Here is a 12702-nt window from a genome sequence, read left to right on the forward strand (position 1 = left end):
ATCCCATGCCAAACACCAAACGGGAGCTGGGTTACATGAGCCCTGAGCCACTTGGCTGGAGATTCCATGGGGAGCAGAAAGTGTACTGGGAAAGGGAGTGGTTATCTCGAACGTGATCTTCGTCCAGCAGAGCAAAGCTTTGCTTCAGATTTGCCAGTGTGGAATAGACCCACAACTTTAAATCATATCAGGGGTTGATTGTGAGTTTAAGTATATACAGTGAACATTTAATCCTGTGCAAACAAAGACCAGACAGGGGCCAAGACAAGCTGACGCATGAGCAGCCATGTTGTTCCTTCTCCAGTCCAAGAACTGGATTCTTTCACAAAACCCTCTGTGTGGCAGTGATAAAAAGATGAATATTTGACATAGCTGTAAGATAACACTCTGACGCCCTAGTAAACACAAGTGAATTAGTGGTTATGAAAGAAACCCTGTGACGTGGTTGGTTGCAGCAACAGTGAGATGGATGCCATGTCCCAGAAGGCCTCTTCCAGACTGTTCTTATCAATTGTTGGTACGGATTCACAGGGAGACTTTCAGTAGGATTTGGGTTACTGGCTTGCTTTAGATGCTTTAAAAAAATCTCACCTTACCATTACTATGTCATGCATGCAGTGTGTTGGAGCTATTCTTGAAAAAACGGATCTGGATCGTATTATCCCTGTCTCCATCTTCCTTTCCTATCAGGCCAAATCGTCATACCTCTGTGTAAGCTGGATTATAATGTATGCTACAAATGCTCCCCAAAAGTCAGCACAGCTACTTGAGGAACAAGCAGGGCTTTGCAGCCTGCCCTCTGCTTGTGGGGGTCTTCACAGGTAGTGGGCATGGCAGGGACTGAGTGTGGAGAAACTTTGAATCTGTGCAGGCTGTAGCTTGTAGAGTGTTACCAAGAAGCTCAGATGGGAGAGTTTACCAGAATAAATGCAATTTGGAAACTGAAATAGATGGAATTTCAGTATTTTCTGCAAATTGGCGTATCGGACTCCTACAATAGCTTGCAGAGCCCTTGTCCCTCCCAATGCATAGCTGGTTCTTACTCCCCGAACTTGATTTGTTAACATGTCTGCTGTCAAAGGGTCTGTTTCTTATTTTTGTTGAGTTATACCTTAAATGTGTCTTTTTTTGGCTACTTATGTTCTCGTTTCTGCACAGCGGCAGCCAAGCAGGGGCCCAAGCACTCATTCCTGGCCCTCAGATTTATTCCCATCGCTTTGATGGGTTGAGTCTGGTGCTGCCTGTATCGCAGAGCACCTGGATGTGGTGATCACAGGCGTCCATTGGCACTGCGATCTCAGCTGTGGAAACAATTTTGCTGGCAGCGGAAGCCCAGTCTCACTGGGGAGGGGCCCATATTTCTTGTCTGAAGTGTGTGAAGCCTCATCACGGCTCTGTTATCAGACCCGCTGGAATTTTTTTCCTTCCCTCTCTTCTTGGTCCACCTTCCACTCCCCCCCACCTCACCTTACCCCCAAATCTTATTTTAGTTCTGCTTCTTCTCAAAGTCCTTAATGTATCTTTTCTGGCTCATTTCTCTGTAATCTCTCCCCTCATTTTTTCTTCACCCATTAGCTCTTCCTTCCCTGCGCTCCTCTGCTGCTTCCATTTTCTCTGCCCCTCCTCTTCATTTTGCAGAAGCCTTCTGTTCTTCTCCCGGTGTCCCCAATCTCATTCCTTCTCCAGAAGCTCCCTAATTTGCAATTGCATTAATGGGGTATATCCCTTGGAAAGAGACCTCCCTCTGTCTTTGGGGGTGCTGTGAACTGCAGGTCCAAGTGGCATTGGTGCTGTTAATATTTTATTGATGAGTGACACAAGTGACATGGGACCTGTGGTGCTAAGCAGCATGTAGTGGGCCGTAGGAGATAGCTCTCACAGATCGAAAGGGATTACAGCCCTGCTCTTACACGTGGACAACTGGGGCTTTCAGAAAATAAGGGTAAACTCACTAAGCTGTTTAAGGACATAAAGATGCAGATATATATTTTCTCCCCAGCCTGAAATCGTTCTGCATGTTAACTGCCTAATTCCATTTAGCCTATTGATTTTACTGGCGTATAGGAATGACACCCGTATAGAAACCATGGAGAACTTTGCTCAGGGGGACTGGTCAGGGCCACACAGAGTTCAAGACCATCAGCTTCTCTCTGCAGTCTCATGGGGAGAATGAAAGTTCAGCACAATTTCAGAGAAGGAGAGAAAACAGGGGGAGAAAAAAACAATGACACTTAATAAACTGTGCTCCTCATGCTGTATCTGACTCTGGCTCAAGGACCTGGAATGAAAAGCTTATTTTCCTGAGGCATGGCTCAAGCTGACATCTGTAGCTTGGTCCTCATATTTTATGATATTCCAGAGCAGGGCTCATGAAACTCCGCGTTAACTTCATTAGTGTATTAAGACGGAAGACTGCAGTGAACAAACCATGAATATCCTTATTCACATTCTCTTCCTTCGAGTAACTCTGATTTACTTTAGATTTTACATCATCTCCCAGTCAGAAGGGTTTGATGTTCAGGTTTTTCTATCAACATACGCTTGTATTGTTTCCCATTCCTTGGAGGACAGTTGATGCTTTGCCAATGGCTAAGTGGACCTGCTGAGCTTGAGAGCAGTGAAATGGTTAATTTGATAATATTTAACTTGCCAAATCCTTAATAGAGGTAAGGTGCTCAGGAGTTGAACAGGGCAGCGTGATCTCCCTTAGCTATCATTTCAGGATGCCTGCAGAACCAGGAAGACTGTGTATCAGTTTACACTCAGCTTGGTAATCTTGCATGGGGCCTGTTTGTGTCTCTTGTGCTGAAGGCTGAATGTAAAATGAACATTGTTAGCCAAGAAAGCAAATAAAGGGAACTATTTCCCAAGGCATTTTACTCTGTTTATTTAACGCCTCTGAACAAACCCCTTTCCACATCCTCTGAACCTACTGGCCACTTCAGATAGCTCCATTTCCTGCTGGGTGAGTTTTTTCTAAAATGTTTATTCAGCTCCAGGAAATGATGATTTCCTGAATATTCTGAAACTTCATATTTTTGTTGTATCCCTGTTTATTTAATAGTCTTACTTATTGTGCAAGTGTGCAAAGCACAGGAACACCCCTTACCATGTAACTGCGAGGAAGTAGTGGAACTAGATGTAGTATATCAAAAACCAGTTTAAGTGAAACTGAATCTGTTTTTGCTAATTTATACACTAGTGTATTTCCGTTAGCATGCGTAGTTACTTCTTATTTATACTGGTCTTAAGGAATTCAGAAGCAGGCTTTTAAATTTCTCCTACTCTTTAAGAAAAAATATCTAAAATTTAAGCTAGTGAAGAAGAACTAATTAGCTTAAAGCTCAAGATTTTATAATTCACAGCTTATATTAATGTCTGCTAGTTTTCTTTAAGCAGGAAACCAATGGAAAGCACCACATGTTTTCCTCAACCTCCACTGGGACTAAAAATAAGAAATGCTTATTTTGCAAGGTCAAAGCTAGCATGCAGCCAGCACCCCAGCCCAACATGGATTTCACCAAAGACATTGAAATTTGTACACAGTCTTACTGAAAAGGCCATAACACTTTATGTACAAGGATGTGAACCAGGAGTAACTATGCTGAAATGAGACGTGCTTCTTTAAGATAAATCAAACGGGATTGGTCCCAAAGGGAATTCAAGAATTACGTAGCCTTGCCATTAACCCTGGTCCGAGACAAGTTTGTGTCCCATGCTTTCCTCTTCTTCTTTCTTGTCTACTTTTTGTTAACCTACATCTGCTGGCATTGTCAGCTGTGACTCCATTGGCTTTTTACAAGCAAAACAGGTAGTTCATGTCTCTGCTGAGCATGAGAGAAAGGCAATGTGGGCATGCTGCACTGCCATGCCCTAAATGAGGACCACTAATAGCACCAACTAAAATTTGCCCCATCCTTACCTGGAACTTCTACACTCAGAGAAACCACATCCTTCCATTACCAGCTACGTCTCCATTTGGAAAAGACTTTGAAGGGAGGAACAGCCTGAAAATTAGATCTTTTTTTTATGAAACATCCTTTTGTCTGTTTTGCTCCAGAAACCAAGCTTTCCTCTCCTATGAGTCATTTGTCGTTACTCCTATACTGCCTGTGGTGACTGTAGAGCTGGGAGCTTTACCCCACTTTACAATACTCTTTTTAGATTTTCCTTCCTTCCTTCCTTCCTTCCTTCCTTCCTTCCTTCCTTCCTTCCTTCCTTCCTTCCTTCCTTCCTTCCTTCCTTCCTTCCTTCCTTCCTTCCTTCCTTCCTTCCTTCCTTCCTTCCTTCCTTCCTTCCTTCCTTCCTTCCTTCCTTCCTTCCTTCCTTCCTTCCTTCCTTCCATTATACAACCCACCATATTCATCCATTATTTTTGCCTGATTTAGGTGGAGCCATACTGCTGGTGGGCTATTGCCAGGATGTCTCTATCAGGATGTCTCTATCAGTGATAGAGACTGAACCCTTCACTAGAAGAGGCTTGCTTTTGGACCACAGCTTGTGAAGCGATACAATGCCCCTGCACCTCTAAGACAAACATTCTTGCTTTTGACGCCACATATTTGATATCCACATTGCTGAGTAATCTCTGAGGATGCTATTCCTGCCATGTTACCTCCTCCCTGAGTTCCTCTTGTGTAACTGCCACCGGATAAGTGAACTCTTTAACTCTTTTGCCGTATTTGATTTTGAGCAGGCTTGGACTGTTTTGGGAGTTGTTTTGTTTTTGTTTGGTTTGTTGTTTGTTTGTTTGTTTGTTTGTTGGGATTGTCTGCTTTCATTGGTAACGTGGGGAAAGCCCTTTGGCAGAGCAGAGTTTTGGTCTTGGAGATTTTCAGCACCTCTCTGCAGCCAGCCTCTGGTAATGTCAGCCATAGGTAGACATAGGTGATGCCCTGTTGCCATTTCCACGTCTACAATGAATGCAGCTCAGTGGGTTTTGCCTCATTTGGAGAAGTTTCAAAACAGAAATTAAAAGGGGAGAAATGATCCAGATAAAAGAGAAGAGGGAAATGGACAAGTAAAGCATTTCTAAGGGGGACTCAGCAGAACCAGAGCTGGCCCAGACAGTTTTCAGTGTAATATAGCTTCAAACAACTTTCATTAACCCTTCTCTGGTGGAAACATCAAAGGTATGAGACAGGGGAACTCAGTCAAATGCACAAAGTACTTGACAACACAACTCTCAGGAAACCCCATGAGAAGTGCTTGCAGAATTTCAAACTGTGTTTTTCCTTCTGACTTGATTTTTCCTCTTCTTATCCATCAATCTCTCCATTTTTTCTTTTTCTTTCTTTCTTTCTTTCTTTCTTTCTTTCTTTCTTTCTTTCTTTCTTTCTTTCTTTCTTTCTTTCTTTCTTTCTTTCTTTCTTTCTTTCTTTCTTTCTTTCTTTCTTTCTTTCTTTCTTTCTTTTTTCCTCTGTAACTTCAGCCTTTGATTAATTCACCTGACTTCCTTGAGTGACCTGCTTTTTGCCTTTGCAGCAGGGTACTTCTCTACCTTTCTCCTGTCTACCATGGTCAGACAGAGCTGCAACAACTTTGTCTTTTCAGGATCTTTTTTCTTCCTACCTTTTCTGCTTCACCGTAGCTCTGATATGAACCTATCAGCTCCAAGAGCCTCTGCCCCAGCTTTAGCAGAAGGCTGCACCATCCCAAGAGATTTGTTATGTGTTAACTCTCTTCAGGCTGGTGAAGTTGTCAGAGGAGGTAGGGGACCCGTGGAGAATGGTTTTTACCTCCTCTAGAAATTTTGGCTACTTGGCTTTTATTATCACTTCAGTTAAAGCTGCTGGGAGACATTTGCAGCACCATGTTTAAACCTGAAATTTCATGAGAAAAGTCTACCCCAGGCTACTATTGCATTTGTAAAGTAAGCTGCTAGGTGCTAGAAAAGCAAGAGAATAACACAAATAAATAGGTTTAAATTAACTCCAGGTCCTATACTAATGCATGATGACATTTACAGCTGCCTTGGCTTACCCTGCCATCTTCTGGTGATACCTGCTGCAAGATCAAAAGTTAGAGGTGAAATGAGATGAAATATTTTATTACGAAGAACACAAGGGTTGGCTCCCATCCAACAGAACAGTTTCTTTAAATAACCATTTTTAATATATGGCACCATATAAGATTCCTGCAATAAATGTTAGGATTTTAGATTTTGATTTAACTTCTTTCAATAAAGTAATTATTTTACTGAATGATACTTCAGTAGGCTGCAGAAATATTTCTGGCCTGACAATGCCTGCCCTGGCACAGGCAAATAAAAAATGTACCACTCATGTCTCTATCATTATAAAGCAACCAAGGCTACTGAGGCAGCCAGAGTGGTCGACTGGCCAAGTATTCAAGACTGTGACTACTTGGTTTCCAAGTCAGATGCTCAGTTGCAAACTGCTTCTCAGCCATCCAAAACCGGACTATTTGACACTTTCCACAACAAAACCACCAATCCATGCTCCAATTCTCTCACTGTGTCTCCCAGCCTAATAACTGTAATGATTTTCTTTTTGCTGGTTTTCCTGCTTTTTTCCATTTCTGTTTGCATCCTGTCCAGACTTTGTCTGTTTGTCTGCTTGGTTTTGCTCATTGACTGGCCCCCTATACTTCTTCTTTACAAAGGCCTCAGCACTGGCCATCCCTTAAGGCAGGAATTGAGTTTGAATTTTTCCTTTTGACATTTAAAGTGCTGCTGGTTTGGAAAGTCCCCCCCTCCCCCTTTCCCAGAGGAAAATTTGGATTTTTTTATTGGAAAACCAAAAAATACCCACTGTTTGGCAACAAAGGGATTAGTCATGTCTCAAACCTACAGGCCATTCTTTAATGCTCACCAAAAATGTTCACTTTTTTTTTTCCTTCCTTTTTTTTTTTTTTTCCTGAAAATGGTCAGTTGCCATAAACAGAGGTTTGGGTGTTTTTTTGGTGTTTCCACAAAATGTTGAAAATTTTCATGGAAAGCAGCTGTTGTGGGTTAAAAAAAAAAAAAGAGTAATCATATAAAAGTACTCATTTTACCATTCAGTAGAGAAGTTTTGATGGAAAATTTTGACCAGCCCTGCTTTAAGACCTTTTATGGTGCTGTGTTATGAAAGGATTAGATTTAGACACTCTATCTGGCTTCTTCACCTATTTCTATTTATCCTTCATTATGTTAGTCTCTTTGTTAGCCCCAGGTCTGTAATCCCTTCTCTTTTGATATTTACAGTATTTATTCTCTGGTTTTATATGAAATGTTTTTCTTGCTTCTGGTTTCCTTTAATTGACTGGGCATCTTAGTTATGTTTTTTTGTCAATATGCCTAGTTTCTTCACAGCTGCCCAACTCTGCTTTGTAAGGTTGCTCTCAAGGTCTGCTCTTGTAGCATGGCACAAGGTCTTTAGGGCACTATAATGCTGCAGTTCTTCGTGGGCCCTTCAGTGTACCACAATGGCACAAGGCTTCCTGGCATTCTTGAAGTCTCTTCATCCTGGAACTCAGCAGCACACTCAGATTTCCATCGTCCTTGGTATTTCACTATTGAGGAAATTCTTATTTGTAATGAAGTTGTAATTACTTACCAATTTCAGGGGCTGCCACTTGGTGATATTGCACTATTGCCCATCTCGACATGATGATGGTTTCTGGTAGCCCATGAGGAAACGCACCTGGGAGATGCAGGAACTTGGGATTCAGGAAGACAGAGACACTTGAATTGGAGACACTTTCAGATTCCTCCACAAATGACCTATAACAGTGGTGTTTAGAAAGCAAGCACAGATTTGTATTGATGTCAAAATTGTATGCTAATGTTTTTCTTTCTTTAATGCATTGAAGGTCTCCAGGGAAATGGCAAGTTAATTTGGCTGATTGGGTTTTTCCCCTCCCTGAATGTGTGTTTACCAGAATCAGGACTAATTAGCTCTCCAGACAGTATGTGAATGCAAACATATCAGCTTTTATTTTCCTTCCACTAACTCCCATCTGATCTCACTCAATTACACCTTCAAGCAATGAGTACATTAGGAAGTCCGCTGTTGGTCTCTGGAGCTGAGGAGCTGGGGATGCGAGGGAATCGTGGTTCGCTGTGATTCGCAAGGTAGTGGTGGACAAAGCTGGTGTCCACAGGGTGCTGTAATGGCAGGTCTGAGTCTCCACCACCTGTCACCTGAGGCTGTTTTAATTCTAGCTCAGAAACAAATGTAAAATCCAATCAAGTCATTTTGCCTATATCCAAATGCATTTCTGATGCATTGAGGAAAGTGTCACTTTTCTCCCCAGGCTGTCAAAGCCCCAAGTACACAGTTGCAGGCAGGGTAACAAACCTATGGGGAGCATTAGTTCAGATACAAAGGAGAGTTTTCTTCCTGAAACTAGACAAATAGAGGCTATGTAGGCTCTGCCTTTGTTTCCAAACTTTCCAGCATCCTTGTGTGCCCAGGCTGAGCACTGACCCAAAATATTCTGTGGGCAGAGTTTATGGTTGAGCCTGGTCCCATTGTGCCCCCTGGAGCACCCGTTGCTACAGAACAATGAATTTTGCAGCAGCAGCAATGGTAATATTTGAGGTACAAGTGACCAGATGGTGGGAGGTTTCTAATAACTGAGGATGCACTCATATCCAGTGCCTGTACCAGAGAAAAGATATTTTTGGCATCCCTTCCTAAACATTCTTCTTAAGACAGGCAGAGAGGCAGAATGGTGCTGGTGCACATCCAAAGTACCTGCTGGGAATGACTGAATGATGCGAGATTCACAGCAGGGTCATGAGATCAGACCCTGATCTACAGCGACCACTCTGGTCTGTAGCAGGCGTGCGTCATCCCTGCGTGGAAGCGGTAGGGACTGCAGGCATATAGGCTGACCGTGATTATTAGAACTATTTATGTGAGGTGCAACTGTCAGTTGAGTGTCTAAGATGAAAGAAAATGATAAACCCCCTGATTTTGTCTTGTTTCAGGGAGCAATAGCACGCTGCAGGTGGTGAATCGCAGCGTGCCTGGCTGGAGGCTCTGGCTGTCCTGTGCACAGCATGGGGAGCCGGCAGCCTTCCAAGGCATGGCAAAAATCAGCACCGGTTCATGCTGCAATGCTGCAAAGCCAAGCCTGATTAAGAAAAGTTTGATTCCTTATTCTTCTCTCCTATGGGAAGATGGCACAGTCATCTGTACATCAAATGTTCTCATCAGACTGAGTTTCCAAGACATCATGATCTTATCTAGTCATGTGAAGCACGCGAGAGGAGGTGTCTAAACCCCTGCATGAGGAACTAAATAGCTGTCCTATGAAAAAGTGCAAGAAATCAGAGCTTGTGAAGGCTGTGCTAAAATGCTAAGAGCCAGCATAGCCTTATGGCATGAAGAGCTGCTCAAAAAAGCAAGCTGGCCATGGCTGAAGACAATGGCCAGGGAAAGTGATGCACCCACAGCACTGGGGTGTGCTGATCTGGCAGAGGCAGGAGTAGATAATAGTGAGGAGACAGACACTGCTGAGTATGGATTCAAAAAATTTTTAATTTAACTTCAGTAACAGAGTTTTAAAATCAGATTTTACTACCTTGACACTTTTCAGTGTTTCCTTCACTGTGATTCCAGCGCACTGAAACATAAATAAACCTGCAAAGAGATTAATTAAAAAAAAGGGAGGTGTTTGTGAGAAATGTATGTTTTTAATCGTAGCTCATGTTCTGGGACAATCCTTCAGCAGTTCTGCCTTCCGGCTGTGGATTTCCCCATCCTATCTATGACAGGATCTCCTAATAAATCCCAGGTTTCAGGGTGAAAAGCCCTTCTGTGCTTTAGGTGGGCTTGCTTTAAGGGAAAGATGCAGGCAGATCCTCCCGAACCCACATCTGTCTTCTGCGACGCCATCCTTTCTGGCTTGAAAAGTAATTAGCAGCAAAATAAGTATAGCAGAAAAAAAAAAAAAAGGTAGAAAAAAAATAGTGTAGCTAAAGGCTTAGCACTTGAGCCTGGCTTTAACGTCCTATTGGGGCTAATGAGAGAGGGTATTCAGAGCTCTCAGTTGTGGTTTGGGGCTGTGGCAGGCACATACCACACTCCTTATGCCTGTTTGATGGCTGGAAAATTATTACTAACCTAGAAGGTCAAAGGCTGGGCTTTAAAAAATAAACATAGAGGCGGAAAATGGGGTTTCTGTGGAGTCTGGGAGCTCCATGTAGGCACAGTGAGGGCTCCGTGAGGACCAGACAGTGTGTGTTGTTGCATGCTGCCTGCAGAGGGGAAAGACATCGCCCCTTCGCCGGGTTAATGCAAACAGGAGATAGGTGGGAGGTGGATTTGGCATAGTCTCTGACAAGTGTGAGCTGAGATCTCTTCTCAGGCTGGTTATGCCTTTTACCAGGAAATAAAGAGCAATATTTAGGGGGTAAATGCTCTGAGGACAGGCAGGGCTCCACCTAAGGAAAGTCTTATTATAAGGATTTGAAATATAAATATTAAGCTGTAAGACAAACCCTGAAAAACTAGGTAATAATTCTCATTTTTCAGTTCCTTTTCCCTTCCCAAATAAATTATTATGAAATTTACATTCAGTAGATCAGTAGATGAGAGAACTTTTTTCAAAATGGGATTTAAATGCCTAGATAAATCTGGTAAGACATTACCCTTCTGAAGTCTGCAAGATGTTCCTTGGCATGCTGTTTGTTACTTAGCACAGCCGTTAAATGTGGTTTATCTTTGAAAGGGGAGGGGAAGATTAATGAGACCACCAGAGGTGATAAATTAGCTGACCGTGATGAGGTGCACTTGCAAGAGAGCTACCGTGGTGAACAGTTTTGTGAAAACAAGAAGTATTAAAACTGTATCCCTGGGGAGGATGAAAGTGTTATGACTACAGGTAGGGTTTCTGCTACAGGAGTTGCAATGGGCTCTTTACATGGGAATGGGATTTTTATGGGACCCATGGGAGTCCTATAGGACTTACGGCTTCATGAGGCTGGGGTCCTATCTTGGGATCCTACACTCACATGTTATACAGGGCTAAGGTACCATATCTCTATAATGCTGGGCATGGCACTTTGGCAAGCTACTGAGCATGTTGGTTTCAAATGTAGACTCAGCTTTAGCTATACTTTCTCAGGGTTTCTGAGTGACTCACATTTGGCAGAGTATCAGAGCCTCTGGATACTCTTGAAAATGACTGAATACAAGAATGTAACATTGGCCTCACTGAAGCTAAGTCACATAAACACATTTAATTTAAATGAAATAGACCCTAGAAGATAATCTGGTGAAACTAGTGCATAGCCCTGAGTACATATGGGTGGACATCAAAGTTTTCCAGTGATGAGTGCATGAAGGCCAGCACATGTTCAGGAATTAGGGGCAAAAGAGCCATGGAGGTTAGGACAGGGTTTTCTGCCTCCACTAAGGCCCTGCTTCCCATTCAGTTTTGGACACAAAGCTAAAATTACCGTTAGTTCCTCAGGAGGGTTGGCATCTAGTACTGAGTAGTGTGAAGACATCACCAGATGTTGCACGTGTTAAGTACCATGACACTGTCTGATCCCTACTAATTATGCGGCAGTCACCTTTGGTTTGAGTGAGGTAGACTTCTACAGTCCAACAGTAGATCTGTCCCCAGCACCAAAGTATTTAATTAGGGGCACGATTATTTGTTTTATAAAAAACAAACAAACAAACAAACCAAAACAAAAAACCACTATGGCTCTGTGTTGCAGACTGATTACAAGAGGTTGGTTGAGACCCCTTAATGAGGACAATGAAGTGACTTTTGTTCTTTTTGGGGGATGAATTAATAAATGCGTCAAAAAATGGCATTTTGGGGGAACTAAAACTGCCTGCTGATCTGAGCCGGATACAGAAAGAAGCTTTGAGTGTAAAAGTAGGGGAGAGACTTTTTTTGAAAAAATATTCTTGTGCTATGTACATTTTCAAAACAAGACTTCTTTTTGAATTGGAATGCAAGGCAAAGGCTTTTGTTTCCAAAATTAAAATAAAAATTATAACAGTTGGGACTGACTGGAAAGGAAAAGTGTGAATTCAGATTATGCCAATACTTTTCCCTGACTAAACCATGATTGCCCATCTCTGCCTGTGGCTGAGTGGTGCCTGAGAGTTTGAGGTCTTGGGGGAAATCAAGGGTGGCCCAGCAAGGATTTGTCTGCCTGAGCCTACTGGGAGAGCTCAGGTAATATCTTTGGAGCTGACCCAGGCTCACCTATCCCAAGATGCCTTTAAGAGCCGAGGTAAAAAAATGTCAAATGTCTGGAGAACGGTGTCAACCATATCTGTTGTCTGGTCCTCAGAGGCACTGATGGAGAAAACCCTCCTCTCTGGGACCCTCCTCAGCCTCCCACCCTGGTGGTACTTTTCCTCCCCCTCTCAGTGAGGGGTCCTGGTCTACTTCAGGGAGGAAAACATCTGTCCTTCCTTCTCCTTCCCTCCAACCGTCCATTCCCTGGTGGTCACCAAAAAGTTTCACCTCTGTAGCTACTGAGTCTTGAGTTAGCTCTGGATACTCTGGGCTGAGGTAAAACAGCATTAGGAAATAGCAGAGGGGCTGCAGGATTTTGTAATTGGGAGAGCAGGAAGAGGAGCAGAAGGAAGCACAAAAATGTGTCTCAATTGCTAGTAGAGTTTGTAGGCAGGCAGGATACTGTGCCATACCCTGGAGAAGGGAGGAAGGACTTTGGTGCCTCGGTGCACCAATGTCGTACAAAGGCAATAAACTGGAAGCCCT

The sequence above is a fragment of the Anser anser genome (assembly GCF_964211835.1).
Source record: "Anser anser genome assembly, chromosome: 1".
Taxonomy (NCBI): Eukaryota; Metazoa; Chordata; class Aves; order Anseriformes; family Anatidae; genus Anser; species Anser anser.